We start from the raw sequence: 19,557 nt of genomic DNA, 5'->3' as shown, positions 1-19,557 counted from the left end.
AGTGAGATGGTGACCGGTGTATTCACGGCGGCGCTGAGGAATTGCGATCGGAGAAGGAAGGGGAGGCTACGCGCCGTTTTGACTCGGGAAATTGAAGAAGAAGAACATGAACCATCTCAAGTAAAGTAACCCTAATCCTCTTTTAATTAGTTGTTTTTATTAATTGCATTGTTAAAAGAAAGACTGAACGTTAATATCTGGATTAACATAAAAATTGAATGGACTGAAATCTGAATTGAATCAAAATAATCAATGTGGATCAAACTAGACTGGGCCTTCACTGTTTTGCTAACCTCACCTCCATTTGAGCCCAATACCACCGTTTTTGGTGACAGAAAGAATCTGATTAACAAAAAAAGGGCAATTCCTAGGCCTCAATCCCCTGGGCCTAGCGCCTTATTACTCCTTGCACCTTATTTTCACTCGATACACCCCTCTGTTTCCATGTTTGGTGTTTAGATTTAATTTTCTTTTTGGTATTTTCTTTCTAGATTTTTTTAGAGACATAAAATGACATAAAAACAATATTTGTTGTTAGATGTTAACATGATAAAAATAATCAAAAGCATGTAGTATCTTTTGCTTGTTAGGATTTAAATGTTTTGTTATATTGTTTAGTTTTAATTCTTTGATAAAATGCTATAAAAATATGATGTTTGATTAGCTTTCTCGCATTGATAAAAAATAACCAAAAACATGTATTATTTTCTTGTTAGAATTTAGATGCTTTGTTACCTAGTTTCATTCTAATTCTTTGATAAAAATGTTAAAAAAACAATTTAATCTTGTTAGATTTTATTTTAGAATTTACTTAGAATTTAATTGCTATTATTTTCTATGGCGGTGCGCGTTTGCCTTGTTATTTCTGATTTGGTTGTTGAGATGTGCGAGGTACTTCAAGAGAGCTTTCGATTGCGATTCGACTTGCTTCGTGTTCCACTTTATTTGTGGGACACGATTTCGCTTCTGGTGCGATTGTTTTGCATTGTGTTCCACTTTATTTGTGGGACACGAACATATTTCCGATGCCAGTCATCTGATCTCTCATTCATTGAGATGTATATTCCTGCATTGTCTGGCTTGTGTTCTTTTGCAGGTTGTTTATGTGGTTATGCTCGACGTGTACCACATGTCGCTCGTGATTTACTTTCACGACGATACTTTCTGACTAGCTTTGCTTGATGATGGCTTACACGAAGTACTTCGGACTTCTCTGCTTACGCGTGCTAGTTCATTCCGGATTTGCTATCCGTTTGGTATCGTTCCCTATTCCCTTTTACTTCTTTCTGTACTTTATCGCTTTCTCGCATCATCCTATAACATGAGAAGTAGGACCTAGACATGCATCTGGCCAAGCCCTCGAAAGAGGCTCTGTTTTTGTTGGTGTGTTTACATTTGTGCTTTGCGGCAGGGAGTCACGGTGTAATAAGTCCTATATGGCACTCCGTTAAGTCCTCATGGAAGGCACGCGGAAAGGGTTAGCAATTAACCCCCGCCTAGTCTCATCGAGTCCGTTTGGTATGCGCACGCTACGCGTTACTCGCTTCCGAACCTGCACAAGATCTTGTTATCGAGTATGTCAGGTAAAGGGTTCATGTAGCCGGACCCCCGCCTTTCCTATAGCTCGCGTCGCTCGACGTTGATGCTCGGTGTACGCACACACCGTTTTCCTTTACGATCCGTGACGGCTTGGTTGCTGAGAGGGATCCGCTCCTCTTGTCTATGGCCCGATCATTTTCGCGAGGTCTAATGCTTGGTTGACTTGGGTTGAGATGCTCCCCTTGGCTATGGCGGGACCGCTTTTCTACCACTCGGTAAGTACCGTTGGTTTGTTTGCTTTACGAGCGGAGCTCGTTTGTGTGATATTATTGTGTGCTTCCCCTTTTCCTCGTAGGTTGTTAGTTTAACTTAGACTTGTACCCTTTGTATGATAACATTAGGTAGCAAGCTTTCCCCCTTAGCTTAGGTTTTCCTCATGCATTCTTTAAAACACAAACCACACTCTTTGATTTTCTTTTCTTAAGAGCTTGTTATTTCCGCTCCATTCCCAAGCATAAGTCTCAAAAGGTCGAGCAGCGGAGTGTGAATGTAACTCGTTCACCTAAAAAACACAAAACAAACAGAAATTAGTTAGCCGAGCTACGGTAGCTCTGATTCTGCAAAACAGATACGTAGGCAGCGGGGTAGGGCCCGTGCGAGCACAATCCTTTCTTTTCCCTACATTCTGCATTCATTTTAGTCCAGATTAGCGTAGATTTATTACACACCCATAGTTTTAGACACTAGCGTGGATACCATCGAGTACGATGGGCGCGAGGGGTGCTAGCACCTTCCCCTCGCGTAACCGACTCCCTTACCCTTTTCTCTGGTCGTGAGACCGTTGTTTTGTTTTGTGGTTTGCTGGCATTCCATTCCTTTTTAGGCTAAATATGTTAGTGGCGACTCTGTTAATTTTTGCGGTAGCGACACCAGGAAATGGTTCAAATACATCCATTTAGCTGAGTTTTGGCACAACACGAGCTTCCACTCGTCAATCCAAATGACGCCTTTTGAAGGCCTCTATGGTCGTCAACCACCAGCGATCCGAGACTACGTCAAAGGGTTCACATCCATCACATCTCTTGACTTCACACTGCAACAAAGACAAAATGTTCTGAACAGATTAAAAAGTAATTTGACTCGAAGCCAACAACTTATGAAAGCACAAGCTAACAAGAAAAGAAAGGACTGTACCTTTGCTGAAGGAGCCCTTGTTCTGTTGCGACTTCAACCATACAGACAATCATCGATCCAACGACGAACGTCCCAAAAGCTTTCCAAAAGGTATTTCGGACCCTTCAAGGTGTTGCGTCGTATCGGATCTGTGGCTTACGAACTTGAGTTACCTCCCTCCTCCAGGATCCATCCGGTTTTCCATGTTTCACAGTTGAGAGCTTATCATGGCCAAGATCAAAACGCTGTTATCACACCTCTTCCTGATACACTTAGTGAAACAGAGGTGAGTGATACAATCGGTGAGTTAAATGGTGAAGACCAGAGGGTACAAGGGGTGTTACGAGGGAAGGAGTTGAGAGAAAATGAATGGACAACAAAAGCTTTGAGTGAAGTAGCTGTGGAAAGCAAAAGACATTGTGAGAAAGTTTTATCTGAGGACCAAGACTTATCACACGCAAATGAGGGGCCCAAGAAACCTACTAAGTACACTGTACTTACACAGTTACCAAACACACTCAACGGGAACATTCTAGACACCGCGGCTATTTCCAGACCCTCCGATTCTTTCCCTGTGCAATCTGAACGGTTGGTGAGCATTGGATTCCCTTCTCATGAATTAATTCAAAAACGCGTGGGGCCCTCCATTTCAAATGCACCATTCAGTAAAGAGACAAAGCCATGTAATATACAGCTGAATGCTTTAAATGCCACACTGCCCCAAAAATTTTGCCAACCACTCTCCACTACTTCCTCGAAGATTGCTGCAAGAGATCCGTTGGAAAATCCCAATATGCCTTTTTCCTCCCAGCCTGGATCTGGACCAGAATTGTCTATTGGGCCACCAGCCTCACACGAGTCCACCGTTAGTGGGCTGCAGTTACCTTTTTTCAACTCTAACCTTGAGGACAAGGTTTTTGTTGGGCAGGATAATAGTGATAAGCCCATTAGAAAAATCAGAAAGCCTATATGGTAGCAAGACTATTTCATGAATTAACTCCTTTATAATTAAGTTAGTTCTGTTTTATTTTCCTCCAAGTGGGCTCAACCCAGAGTTGTTAGGTCCATAGAACTATTAGACTTTGTATTTATAGAGGTGAGACCTCTATTATTGAGTATGCAGAATTTGAATCATATTTATTTCATTTCAATTTTTATCTTTGTCTTTTGGTTAGAACCCTAGTTTATGGTAGTAGCAAAACCCTACTTATCATTATCATTTTCTTCATTCCATTACCGGAATTTGGTTATGATTGTTAGAAGAAGAAACTAGAATGAAGTTCACAATTCAAGAAGTAACAGTGTATTTCCCATATGACACCATATACCCAAAACAATATGAATACATGATTGAACTAAAACAAACCCTAGATGCAAAGGGACATTGTTTACTCGAAATGTCGACTGGATCCGGAAAAACAATCGCGCTTCTCTCATTGACCACAAGCTACATACACTCCAAACCTCAATAGTTACTAAAGCTTATATATTGCACTCACACCGTTGGCCTGCGATATGGAAAAGATTTTAGCCGAGCTTAGATTACTTCATGATTACATGGTTAAATATATCAGTTCTGCTGCTAAGATGCTTGCTCTTGGACTGTCTTCGAGGAAGAATTTGTGTATTAATTATCATGTTCTTGCTGATGAGAATCCTTCTGTTGATGCTGGTTGTCGGCGATTGACAGCTAGTTGGGTTAGGGAGGCGGCTGCGGACAACCCGGATGTTCCTAGTTGTGAGTTTTTTGAGCAGTATCAAAGGGTCGGTTCTGCTGCAGTTCTGCCTCCTGGTGTTTATACATTGAAGGTAATCGGAATGTTTAGTGTTGGATATTGCTCTCTGATTCCAAGTTGTTTGAATTCAAAGGTTTGATGCAGTTGATTTAATTTTGATCTTGTTCTTTTTAAAATTTTATTAAGAGAGATTTCGAGAAACATAGTCCTGTGTAGAACATTATGGCCGACTTTGATCCATGAAGCCCACCCCACTTAGTGGGAAAAGGCTTGGTTGTTGTTTGGTGTTTTGATATTAACCGAAGTTTTAAAAGGTTTTAATCCGATTATGTACCGTGATTGTAGGATCTGCGAGTGTTTGGGAAGGGGAAATGGTGGTGTCCTTACTTTTTGGCACTGACATATGATGCAGTTTGCCAATGTGGTGGTTTATAACTATCATCAATAATTTCTTGATCCAAAGATAGCTGCAATAGTATCGAAAGAAATGCAGAAATAATCTGTTGTTGTATTTGATGAAGCTCACAATATTGACAATGTTTGTATCAACTCACTCAGTGTGAGTATGAGGGAGCAAACTGTTGCTGGTGCTAAAAGAAATATAACCAGGAGAGGAATGCTACGATCAAACACTCAAACACACTCCAACAACACATTCCAATTATAATGATCCACGTCATCACTATATTTTAATGTTGCACTTGATATCGGTTAGTACATCTTAACAAGTGCAATTATTATTTCATTATTTTTATTTAAATTTTAACTTTTCATCTTCTTCTTCACATTTGGTCTTTATTACTTTATGTCATACCCCAAAATTTGTCCATACTATTTCTCCTATTCAAATCCAAATCAAAGCACAAAGCTCAAAGACACCTCTCCTAAACAAGGCTCAGAAATTAGGGTTTTGTTGTTCTAAAGGAAAATCACTGAATCCATGGCTCCAAGGTGCTCCATATGGTCCATGATGTCTCACATTATCTCCATGATAAGTTTCAGGTCTTAATTCAAAAGATTGATCCCTCAATTATTCAGAAAGTCAACAGTCGACTAGTTTGACCTAAAAGTCAACTTTGGTCAAAGTACAGGCAAAACTCCTGATTTTTTTTGTCAACATCCTCATATTGAAGTACCATTCACCATTTGATCAAGAATTGATCATGGTTCATCAAGGAAAGATCAGAAATCAACAATTCCAAAAGTTTCTAAATTAGGGTTTGTATAGGAGAAAGTCAACTGAACTTTGACCAGCCATAACTCTCACATGGAACATCAGAAATTTCCCATCCAAAGCTCAATTTGAAGGAAATTGAATTCCCTACAAATTTTTCTCTCACATGCCAAGGCCAAAAATGCTTCATTTGAGAGATATGGATCAAAAGATTATAGGTCCTTTTTGAAAGTCAACCGAAAGCAGTTTTTTGTCAAAGCTAATATCATCAAGATAAAATCCTCAAATGTAAAAAATATTCCAAAGTGGATTGTAGAAGACATCTTGAGGTTTCCAAAAAGTCCTAGAACTCCCCCATATCTTAAAAATTGAGGGAGATATGCCTTGTCAAAGTCGGACAAATTTGAGAGGGAAAATGTGAAACAAAAGGCTTCAAATTGAAATTTTTTGCAAAGGAGCCCAAGTTTTTATGGCCCAAACTTGATCTCCAAGATATCCAAGGCCTCAAATCTGAATGTCACGAATTTTGAAACATTTATTTGATTTTATATGAATTTTTAATTATTTAAAAATGATTTTAATTCATGGAAATTAAGTAAAAATCAAATATTCAATTAGAAATCTTGTACCAATCAAATCCAATCATCAATTATACCATATAATCATAACAAATTCGTGCAAGAGGAGATTGAAGGCAAAAATATTGAAATTAGCCATAATTGGTAATTTTGAGATTAAATTTCCAATCAAAGATTCAAGGCTTGGTTCTAGAAGATTTGATGAGGTTTTGTTGCCCTAATCCCACTACATATAAGTACATAATCGTCCAGATGCAGGAGGGGTTTTTTAACAAGGATTGGCACTAAAAAAAGCTGTGAAAAAACTCAAGAAATTCAAGGAGAAAGTCAAATTCGGTTTCTGAAATTTGCGCGGATTCAAGGTATCTTGAGGATCATAACACATTCATGGATCGTTCCTGAGGCTATTGGGACTGTTACCATCGATCGAAACGTTCAGAAGCAAGCATATACATCACGCTATCGGTACCAGTTGATTGAAGTTTAGATGCATATATCATGCTACACCATAGTTAGGGTTCTTGGATCGTGATTTGGGGCCGCACGGTTAGAGAGCCGATTAGTTCGAATTGATCGCGTTTTCGTGTTCAGGAGGTTACGTATTCTTGACCTGGTTGATTTATTGGCTTTAACTAGTGTTGGTTTGCAGGTTTTGAGTTTGGCAGGTCTATGGCGACGATAAGAAACCGTAGCCAAAGGTGTGTGTTTTTGCAGAATCATCTTCACGAAGAAGACAACCCCCTGGGCGCGCGTTTTGTTCTAATTTAAATTTGTCAATTCGTTTCATTACTTAAATATTGGAAACGAAGTCCTTATCAGCGAGTTGCTTCTGGTGTGTTGGCAAAGCGCATTTGTTCGTAGCCAAGACGACCTGGGTTCGATCCCAGTGTCCTGCGTTAGTTTTTTGCCTATTTGTTTGTTCTAATTCATTTGCAGATCCAGTGCTTTTGACTCCTGAGGGAGCATCATATGCCTTCGTAGAGAAGCCGTTCAATCACCCTAGATGCAGATCCAACGCACTGGAGGACTCAAGCACACCATGGATCTCACAGATTTGCAACACCAGATCCCACAAGCTGAGTTTTTATTTATTATTTTAATTTTGTTTCTCTTGTTGTTTTTTTTATATATAATTGTTTTTGTTTTAAAATTGTTTTGTGGCGTTTTAGGGTTTTATATGAAACTTTATAAAATAGTTTTAAAGATCATAATTATTTGTTTTTTAAATAATGATAATAATATTCATTTTTTTATAATTAATTATTTTGATTTAATTATTAATAATGTTTTTTTGATTAAATGATTAATTTAACTTAGTTGTTTAAATCAATTATGTTAATATTTTTGTTAATTAATCAAATTACTTATTAGGTTAGATAATTTTTGCCAATTTAATTAATTAGGTTGAAAAACCAATAATTGATTAATTCGATTATTTATTCTATTAATCAGGGTTAACTTGTACCCTAATCAGGGTTTACGAAGATCATGCCTACACTGAAAAAATATTTTTCTGTGTCCTTTTCAGGGTTTATTTTTTCAGATGTTTCCCGACTACGAACCATACCAGATCAAATTCAAAGCTAAGTGTTTATCTGTTTATTTTATTTTCTTTTATCCTTTTATTTTTGATTAGGGTATGTCTGCCTCTGAACTGATAATGCACTCACCCTACTTTTGTTTGCTATTTTTCCTACCTTTTCAAGGTTTGCCAACCGTCAAAGCTCGAATAGTCGGTAACCCTAAACTTTAATCTCCTTTATTCTTCTGCTTTTATTTATTTATTTTAAAACCCGCTGGTTTCATTCCCCCTTTCCTCCGCTGGTTTCTTTTTCCCCTTCCCCGTATTTACTGTTAATATTAATTATTGTGGTTAGTAATCCTAGGGAGTGACAACCCTGAATTGAATTTAAAGTCATTTAATTACAAGATAAATATCTGAATCTAATCACGTGATTGTTGCACCCACACACACTTTTTGGGTAACCTCTTTGCTGCCTGTTGCCTGTTGCCTTGTGTTTTTTTGCAGAATAGCCATGTCCCTCGAATACGAGGATACCTCAGCCATGTTGCCTCGATTATGCGAAGGTCATAAGACCCTAATGATGCTGCCTTCGATACACCAGTATGACCTCGACCCTCGGAAGTTGCCTACGAAAAGGCTGAGGTATCCTCTGGCTGCCTACGAAAGGCTATTCTGGTCCTTCCCTTCGACTATCTGCCTCTCTATGGCATGAGACAGTCTTATGGCGAACGACATTGCGACGACCCTTCAACCTCCAAATGAAAGGATTCCTGCCCTCTTATGGCACGGATAGACCCTTTCACCCTGAAAGGCTAAAAGACCGTTCTTTTTCAAATATTAAGGTAATTGCCCCTAATTGCCTTGCTCTGGCTAAAACTTTTTCATATTCTTTCTCATAAACCTTCAAAATGACTACGCTCATTTACGAGCTAAAGTCCATATTCTTTTCTTCTACATTTCTTTTCAAAAATGAGCAAAGCAATTAAGAGCCCATGAAAAACCATGGATGCAAAGGGTGCCTTACACCTTCCCTTTGCATAATTACCCCCCGAACCCTGTTTTTATTTAAAAGGTTTTTCCTGTTCTTTTAGCCTTTCTGATTAATTTGGATAAAATAAAAGTCGGTGGCGACTCTTGCTATCCGCACATTTCGATGAAAAAGTCAGTTCACCGTATTACACTTTAACCTTCTACCAAGACTCTCCCGTCACTAATAAGGTCAAGTTCCAGAAATGAACATTCTAAATTATTGAAAAGTTAAAAAAATCCAAAACTAAAATCCTTCAAAACCATTTTTAAGAGATGTAAAAATGATATTATGGTTCATAATACCCAGATCTAGATCTACCTGTAAATAAATTGAACCAAAATCAAAACTTAAAATTGGAACCCAACTCAATTATAAGAAATGAAACCTAGTTATCAAAAGCAATTTAGATTGAAGAAAAAAACTTGGAACAAATCTTGATAGAGATATGAAGTTTACTAACACAATGTGCATGGAACAGAGAAATAGAAATAGCATTATTTATTTGTTAAACAATAATGGCTAATAACTTGATATAGATATGAAGTAGAGGCGTGTAGTGTAGCTATGGAGATGAGATGTTACAATTTTTGTTTTTTATTGTTTTGTTTTGAGAATGTTGCAGATAAATTTTAAAAACTAAAATAAATTTTAGCTATCAACTTGTATAACCAGTTACCGGTAAAAATATAAAAATAGTTGGATGACATGGCTAATTATAATTGGAGTGTGTTAGAGGAGTGTGTCAAAGAGTTTAACGCTAGCATTAGGGTCTGTTTGTTTCAGCTTTAAAAAAATAGATTTTTTCTTTGTATTTTGAAAATAGATTTTTAAAAACCGTTTTTCAAAATGTTACAAGTTATTTTATATTCGCTTTTTCTACAATGAAACACTAATTTTGACATCCTATAACATAAACACACATTATTGAAGACCAAAACTTAGTCAAAATCGCAATTTTTTCAAAAAGTTGTATTTTAAAAATGATTTTTATGAAAATCTATTTGAAATAGCTTCAAAATTAAGTGATTTTTTAAAATTTTGATATCCAATTTTTTTTCCCATAAATAGATGAAATACCTAAAATCACATTTTAAGAATAACTATTCAAACAAAATTTTCATTTGAAGCTTTTATAAAAAGTTTGTTTGTAAATTTTTTTTTACAAAATTATGTAACACTATAAAAATCATTTTTAAAAAAAGCCAAAACAAACGGGCCCTAAGTATGTGCAGTTTATAGCTTTCTCATCTTGTTTTACAAGTTTCAGATTTTCCGCGTAGAGTTGATTTTAAAAAGTGGGGGTTGTAGCAATTGATATACCGTCTGTTCAATATGCATATCTTTTAGGTTTTAATCACACTTTTGGATTCTCTAAGAGGGCATGCTTTTCCCTTAGGCTACTTGAAAGTTGAAATTGCGCCCTCTCTCCCTTTCTAGTTCCAATTTTGCTTAATTTTCAATTTGTTCCCATTCATTAATGATGACACTGAAAATTACAGACACCTACGAATTCCTTCATATCCAAACGATATGTAATTTTTCCACACTTGTGGGCACTTATGCTCCTGGTTTTTCCATTATAATAGAACCATTTGATGAGGTAATGTCTGATATTCACGATCCTGTATTGCAGGTTAGGCTGATGTTTTGATTTGTGTTTACTTAGTTACTGTTTAATCCTAAAGGTTAGTTTTATTCTGTGAAATTTGTATATTTTTGATGTTTCTATTTTCTAGTATATATTTCTAATTTTTCTTCACCGTTGGCATTTAAGCTTTGTTGCCATGATGCTTCTCTTGCAATAAAACCTGTTTTTGAGCGATTTCAGTCGGTTGTGATTACATCTGGCACATTAGGCCCCACAGATTTGTACCCCCGTCTTTTAAAATTCCACCCTGTTGTCAGTCGAAGTTTTAAAATATCATTACCAGGAGATTGCATACGCCCTATGGTCCTTACCCATGGCAGGTATTTTCATTAAATCTTGTCAATAATATCTGCTTTTAAAAATGCATTTTTCGCTTTCCCTTTTGTTTTCTTTTAATGATTAATTCTATGTTGTCTCTGTGATCAGCTCCTAGTCAGTACCCAATTTGATATGAGATGGGATCCCGAGGTGTTCAATAATTATGGAAGGATCTTATTGGACATGTCATCATTTGTTACAAATGGGATTGTATGTTTCTTCCCCAGTTACTTGTATATGGAAGATGTAACACCTAAATTCTACCCCGGTAATTATTAAGAAAATCATAGTCATAAAATTCTTTTTCGACAAACAATTGGAGTATTACAATTCAAGTCAACATCAATAACATACTATCATAGATACATAACAAAAATACTCGGATGAACTAAAACCACATGAATCTACTTTATGAACACTAAGAAGCGAAACTACATTAATTAACTTTGAAGATATAGCATACTTTCAACTTAAAACAATTTTAACATCAATAATTACTTCTCATGTATCAACATAGTTATTCAACAACAAAACCAAACAACTAAACAACTATCGTTCATCCCCCGAGTGTTACGTATCAGAGCAAGACCCTTGACTTAGCACAAAGCAAATTAACGACTTCATATAAATACTTCAACATCCACATCTATACTTGAGTACCTGCCAATTTCCCATGGTATGGGAAACATCAGCAGAAAGGGTGAGATATCAAACTATATAAATAGGATCATGATAAATTATATATTAGGTAAAGAATATAAATGAATCACCGTTTCACATAACATCAACATAAACAACACATATAACATCATCAATGAATAGTCATGATATCAACATATAGGTATCTTCAACAAGTCAACATATAAGAATCAAAATGCGTAAACAAAAACTCCAACTAATAACAACTGACAACGACTTGAATGCGACTCAGCTGTGTATATGCATGTGGTACCATTGGAGTAAAACTCCCAACTCTATCAATTTCCAAAAATTCTGAGGCATCAACGCAACAACTCTATCATCTTTGTCATTAAAGGCCAACTCTAACAATGTTATGCTATGTGACAACTTTTCGACTATAACTCAATCATTTCAATCAACTTTATCAACAACAATCGACTCTATCAACTCAATCTACAACAACAACAACGATTTATCACCATCTCGACATACCAACATATCATCATAATCAACTAAACTAACGATAATTCACTAGGATTCATGTCATAAGGTTACCCATAGAACAATGCACAATAATAATAAAATCAGCAATCACAACATTATTCGCAACAAAGGCATCCAAACCAAAACCATAATTTTCTGTCAATTCGCAAAATAATCACAATATGCCAATATATCAAGTAAACCAAATCGACTTCGAATTATCATCTCACTCAATTAGAAATAATATTAATTTTCAAACCAACATCATTGGCATAACAATATATTATTCTCAACTTAAATATTCAACCAAAACCCAATTACGGTCAATTTCTCAAAATACCTTAAATTACCGACAAATCGAATAATTGATCCAAGTCCAAGTATATTCTAATCAATTAGACTCATTGAAATTAATTCAACTATTAATTTAATCAATCAATTAATAATCACAGTATATTAATTTTAATTCAATTCTATATTTATTCCATTTCCAAATTCTAGTGCCCTACTATACAAGCCATTTTGTTCTACTCGTGCTACTGTTCACAATTTGTCTCCATACTGTTTCAATTATATAATCTCATAATTATGATTACTTTCTATTATAATATACCAATGTATATATTCCTCTAATAATAGTATGCAAGCAATGGAAACAGGGCACATATAAGAAACAAAATGAAAATTAAAGAAACACCACACAGCAACAGCAAGTAGTATAGAACGAAAATGAAAATATGTCACAGCAACATAAAATGAAAGTGGAAATAGGAAGCTTAACGGGGTGCCGACCGTCAATGGTCTTGGCGCTGACTGGCAAGCTTGTTCTTATTTTCTCTTCGTTTTTCCAATTTTCCAAATACACACATAATTCATATTATCTCAATTTCAATTTTCTATGAACAACACATTTTCAAACAATGACAGAGAATAAAATTAACACAACTCAATGACAAATCTATATCCTAAACTCACATACAATCCATCATATTCCCATTTAGGTAGAAAGAACCCCCCCTTTACCATGGATTGAGTGCAGCTCTAAGGAAAATCAATGGAAATTTTGGGAAAAATGACACTTGAGAACAACACTTTGGCCTCCTTCTTTTCCTCTTCACAACCCTAGCTTTTCCCCTTTCTTTTGTTTTCTGATATCTCTACCTTCTCCACTACTTCTATTTCCAAAATAAAACTATACTAAGCCACTTAACCACACAAATGGGCCTAATAAAATACACCCCTTAATACTTCGCGATACCGTTATTTATTTCCAATATCATTTCTATACTTAATATAAAAATAATACTTCCACTTAAATACCATTAAAATAAAAATCCGATTATTTTAATATACCGACTTATTACTTAATGTCTCATATTTCCGGTCTAATCTTAATTACTCGAAAAATTCCCAAAACGCTAAATATTAACTCACTAATATTTCTAATACTAAAAATATTAAAGTTTTAGATTAAATATCGATTCTCTATCCCGATATAATACCAGCTAAATCGTCCCAAAATGCGAAAATTTCAATAAACATCACATATGTCTAAATTAAGCAAATAATTATTTTTCTGGGCGTTACAACTCTCCCCCACTAGAATATTTTTGTATTCGAAAATTCGCCCAACACAAAAATCCTTAATATCGATTCCTCATCCAACTCTCTTATTCTCAAGTTGCACTTGACAACAGTCTAACTATTACCTTTCTGATATAACTGTATCTCAACATGACTTGAATCCAATAAATACAACATAACCGCTACTAACTTGCCGACCATTTTGGCATTATCTGGGAACAATCATCTCAAAACTCAGCAACAACCTTCACTCGCTCATACTTGTCTTATACAACATCGCATCATTACCGCCGCAACACAATCAATACCAAAACACCTATACATTTCTTATTCCATATCCGAGGTCACTCATCCGCGGAACACCAACAACTTGCTTAATCCCGTCGGATCACTCTTTTAGTGACATCGACTTAGTCCACTTGATTAACTTCATCATATCATAGAGTATTACCCATCATCTACGGTAGCCAACAACATTATCATGCAACGGACCAAAATTATTTTATAACGCCACTTAATAGTAATAACTCGACTAATTAGCCATACGATCCATCTTAAACCATCGTCCTTATTAGAGCTCCTGTCCACCCATAAGGTTCACAAGCTTCAACTTAGTTTCAAACTCCCTTCAACATTCACCAATCTTTCCCTTTGCAACGATAGCTCGCACACAAACCATCTATTCCGAATAGTTCAACATTCCTCGACTTTTCCATGGATATATCTTTGTTAATTCTCATCAACTCAAAGGCAACTTTCTTCGCGACATAACATCCATTACGTAAGTACTATCAAGATAGCAAGTCAAGTCTACATCATCCAATACGATCTCGTCTACCATCAAGAGTGGATTAAGGGTGATCAGATCCTCAATTTGTCAATAGATAGCCGACAACCACATTGGAGTATAAACCATCGTTACCAAACTATCATAGTTTTCTTTAAAACTTATACTCAAGTCTCTTTCAGCATCATAATTTGATAATTCCTACAATTTCCTTCTTATTCGATCTTGTCGATGAGACTCCTACGCTCAACAATTTACACAATCTACATTATAAGCACTTAGCTACACACGAAGATTAAGCATTATCCAACTCAATAATTACTTCTTTTATTTCCGCATCATCGTGCACACAATTTTGACTTACGGATCTCAACCCACTTTGTGCATTTTAACTTGAATCGTCATTCACAGAGATTGATCCCAACTGTCGAATCTACCGGTTTCACAACAAACATCATTAGCCCTTTTTATATTGTCCAGGAAATCACCATTAACTTTCAACATCTATAACACAACACTCATCGGTGACGCTTCGCAACTATTCTCATATCAAAATAAAATTTCAACAATGTCGCTCTACACCGCTTTGGTGGCAGAACAATTCCAATTCCTTGCTTTCACACGCCATTATCTTGGCATCGAAACATGAATTTAGTTCCCTCTTTAAAGCATCTTCTTTTAAAAGGTCTTATTCCTCATATTCATCATAGGCTACTTCTCTGTGCGCTTTCTGACTTTGCATTGCAGCTCAAAACCTCCTAACAGCTTCAACAACTCTTACAATCACATACAAGGGTCTCACGACAGGTTTACAACAATTTAACACTCTATTACTGTCCAAACGCCAACGTCTTACACAAGGCTACTTAACTTGACAACTTCACAATCACCATCCGCGCTCAAACCTCGCAACTTTCTAAATTCCGCGTTCAAAATTATTCTCGTTACTCAACAATCACCTTCATATATACCAGAGATTTACACTCTACTTATATAACATCAACTACTGCACTACTTCTCATCTTTCGAGGAGTAAACACCAACAATGTCTGGTCGTCCCCGCTCGAGATGCTCCGACTTAGTTACCAGACAAAATCTTGAATTCATGTCATATTCGGATTTTGTAAACAACTAATGTCAACAATTGGTTCATTGCCGCCAACTGCAGCATGTTGAACCAACATCTTACAACTAAAAAAATTCTAGGAAGCGGAGCTTCTCCCCCACTAATCTTCAACTTAACTCCTGCATACAACCGATTCGAGACACAACAAGTACCGACAGTGTTTCACACACTTATCGCATACTGAGGAATAAACAACATTAGACAACACCGGTCGGACGGACCGACCTGCTATGATACCAACTTGTAACACCCCAATTCTACCCCGATAATTATTAAGAAAATTAGAGTTATAAAATTCTTTTTCGACAGGCAATTGGAGTATTACAATTCAACTCAACATCAATAACATACTATCATAGATACATAACACAAATACTCAGATAAACTAAAACCACATGAATATACTTCATGAACACTAAGCAGCGGAACTACATTAATTAACTTTGAAGATATAACATCCTTTCAACTTAAAACAATTTTAACATCAACAATTACTTTTCATGTATCAACATAGTTATTCAACAATAAAACCAAACAACTAAACAACTATTGTTCATCCCCCGAGTGTTACGTATCAGAGTAAGACCCTTTGACTTAGCACAAAGCAAATTAACGACTTCATATAAATACTTCAACATCCACATCTATACTTGAGTACCTGCCCATTTTCCATGGTAGGGGAAACATCAGCAGAAAGGGTGAGATATCAAACTATATAAATAGGATCATGATAAATTATATATTAGGTAAAGAATATAAATGAATCACCATTTCACATAAGATCAACATAAACAACACATATAACATCATCAATGAATAATCATGATATTAACATATAAGTATCTTCAACAAGTCAACATATAAGCTTCACAATGCTTAAACAACAACTAACAATGACTTGAATGCGACTCAACTGTGCATATGCATGTGGTACCATTAGAGTAAAACTCCCAACTCTATCAATTGCCAGTAATTCCGAGGCATCAATGCAACAACTCTATCATCTTTGCCATTAAAGGCCAACTCTAACAATGTTATGCTATCCGACAACATTTCGACTACAACTCAATCAATTCAATCAACTCTATCAACAACAATCGACTCTATCAACTCAATCTACAACAACAACAACGATTTATCACTATCTCGACATACCAATATATCATCATAATCAACTTAACTAACGACAATTCGCTAGGATTTATGCCATAAGGCTACCCACAGAATATTGCACAATAATAATAATATCGGCAATCACAACATTATTCACAACAAAGGCATCCAAATCAAAACCATAATTTTTGGTCAATTCGCAAATTAGCCAATATATCAAGTAAACCAAATCGACTTCGAATTATCATCTCACTCAATTAGAAATAATGTTAATTATCAAAACATCGTCATTGGCATAACAATGTAATAATCTCAACTTAAATATTCAACCAAAACCCAATTATAGTCAATTTCTCAAAATACCGTAAATTACCGACAAACTGAATAATTGATCCAAGTCCAAGTATATTCCAATCAATTAGACTCATTGAAATTAATTCAACTATTAATTTAATCAATCAATTAAAAATCACACTATATTAATTTCAATTCAATTATATATTTATTCCATTTCCAAATTCTAACACCCAACTATACAAGCCATTTTGTTCTACTCGTGCTACTGTTCACAATTTATCTCCATACTGTTTCAATTATATCATCTCATAATTATGATTTCTTTCTATTATAATATACCGATGTATATATTCCTCTAATAATAGTATGCAAACAATGGAAACATGGCACATATTGGAAACAAAATGAAAATTAAAGAAACACCACACAGCAACAGTAAGTAGTATAGAATGAAAATGAAAATATGCCACAGCAGCATAAAATGAAAGTGGAAATAGGAAGCTTAACGGGGTGCCGACCGTCAATTGTCCTGGCGCAAACCGGCAAGTTTGTTCTTATTTTCTCTTCATTTTTCCAATTTTCCAAATACACACATAATTCATATTATCTCAATTTCCATTTTCTATGAACAATACATTTTCAAACAATGACAGAGAATAAAATTAACACAACACAATGACAAATCTATACCCTAAACCCATATACAATCCATCATATTCCAATTTAGGTAGAAAGAATCCCCCCTTACCTTGGATTGAGTGCAACTCTAAGGAAAATCAAAGGAAATTTTGAGAAAATGACACTTGAGAGCAACACTTTGGTCTTCTTCTTCTCCTCTTCACAACCCTAGCTTTTCCCCTTTCTTTTGTTTTATGATATCTCTACCTTCTCCACTAATTCTATTTCCAAAATAAAACTATACTAAGCCACTTAACCACACAAACGGGCTTAATAAAATGCACCCCTTACTACTTCGTGATACCGTTATTTAAGTCCAATATCATTTCTACACTTAATTTAAAAATAATACTTCCACTTAAATACTATTAAAATAAAAATCTGATTATTTTAATATACCGACTTATTACTTAATGTCTTATATTTTCTGTCTAATCTTAATTACTCAAAAAATTCTCAAAACGATAAATATTAACTCATTAATATTTCTAATACTAAAAATATTAAAATTTTAGATTAAATATTGATACGCTATCCCGAACTAATACCGACTAAATCGTCCCAAAATGCAAAAATTTCAATAAACATCGCAAATGTCTAAATTAAGAAATAATTATTTTTCCGGGCGTTACAGAAGATATACTCAGTAGCTGGAATGAAAGTGGAGTTTTGAAAGTGAGACAACTAGTTAAATTCATTGATTTCCACAATCTTTTTATAAATAGTGTAGGTTACTTTTCATGTTGCAAAAAGCACCTTTTTTTTTCCAGGATATAGAGCAGAATAAGCCCATATTTTATGAGACTCAAGATGTGGAAGAAACCAGACTAGCTCTTGTCAATTACCGCAATGCTTGTAATAGTAGTAGTGGTGCTATCTTTTTTTCAGTTGCAGGGTAATATAGCTGAAACTACTATTCACCTGGGTTTAGTTTCAATTTTTGTAACACGGCAAGATTAATCAATCTGAACTCTCCATTTTGCAGAGGAAAGGTTGCAGAAAGTATAGATTTATATCATCATTATGGGCTTCTGGTAATTGTCTACGGGGTTCCTTATCAGTACACATTAAGCAAGTGAGTTCTGTTAAATTATATTTACGAATAAGGGTGATTTAGAACTACTTTTGTTTATCTGTTTTCTTGTCCAAATTGCGGAGGTTATATAGCTGGTTGCAGAACTTATTTTTGTTTTTCAGGAAATCGCTAGCACGCCTAGGATATCTAAGCATGTTTCTTAATATTAATGAAGGAGATTATCTAACTTTTGATGCCTGGGTGAGACTATTTCTTCAAGTCTCTGAAAATTTGATTGCTAAATTTTGTGAAGCTAGAATTTCCTGTGATATTAGTTTTGCTTAAATAGAGAAAAGCTGCACTATGCGTGGGCCGTGTAATTCATTCAAAGGCTGATTATGGGATGATGACATTTTCGGTTCTCTTCCAAATTCCAAAGTTCAACTTTGCTTTAATGCAATGAGTTTCTGATAATTTGCAAGTTCCTATTTTGATTTAAAATGCACAATCACAATGCATTATGCATATATAGTTGCCTAACTTATTTCACTTGAGTTCGGCTTCTAACATAGTTCAAAATAAAATATATGAATTGATACGAGATGTACATGTCGTAATTATGCCTACTTGCAATGAATGCATCATTTACTTGGTTTCAGCTTCTGCTTCATTTGTCTTTGACAGGGTTATAATTGTAAATATATTTTTGGTTATTACTATATCTGCAGGTATGGTGGTTATGGTTCCAAATTTCCTGGTTGTATACACTCTCAGTTATGTGATGCCAGCCTGAACTTAGTACTGACATGGTTGTGCATATAGCACGCAAGGTCTGTCTTCATAGCCGTAGTTTGAAGTTTACGTTCTTAGTTACACTACATACATTATACTGAAATCTTGTTTTTGGTTTAAGAAGTTGATGCATTCATATGTATGCGATAATATATGGTTCTTATATTCTGATGCAGTTCTTCGAGAAAATGGCGCAGCCATATGGTGAGACTGGTGGTAGCAGTGAGATATAAACTTATGTTGATGGCACGGTTCTATTCTTCAGATATACTGTCATTTT

At 35.4% G+C, this 19,557-nt stretch overlaps 1 pseudogene; it reads left to right on the top strand.

The window, feature by feature from the left end:
• Nucleotides 1-3,986: 3,986 nt before the first annotated feature.
• LOC131598008 (general transcription and DNA repair factor IIH helicase subunit XPD-like) lies at nt 3,987-19,510 on the top strand (annotated as a pseudogene).
• Nucleotides 19,511-19,557: the final 47 nt, after the last annotated feature.

This window comes from Vicia villosa, linkage group LG4 (genome assembly GCF_029867415.1).
Source record: "Vicia villosa cultivar HV-30 ecotype Madison, WI linkage group LG4, Vvil1.0, whole genome shotgun sequence".
Lineage (NCBI taxonomy): Eukaryota > Viridiplantae > Streptophyta > Magnoliopsida > Fabales > Fabaceae > Vicia > Vicia villosa.
The sequence above is the reverse complement of the archived record's forward strand: the minus strand, read 5'-3'. Positions and strand labels throughout refer to the sequence as shown.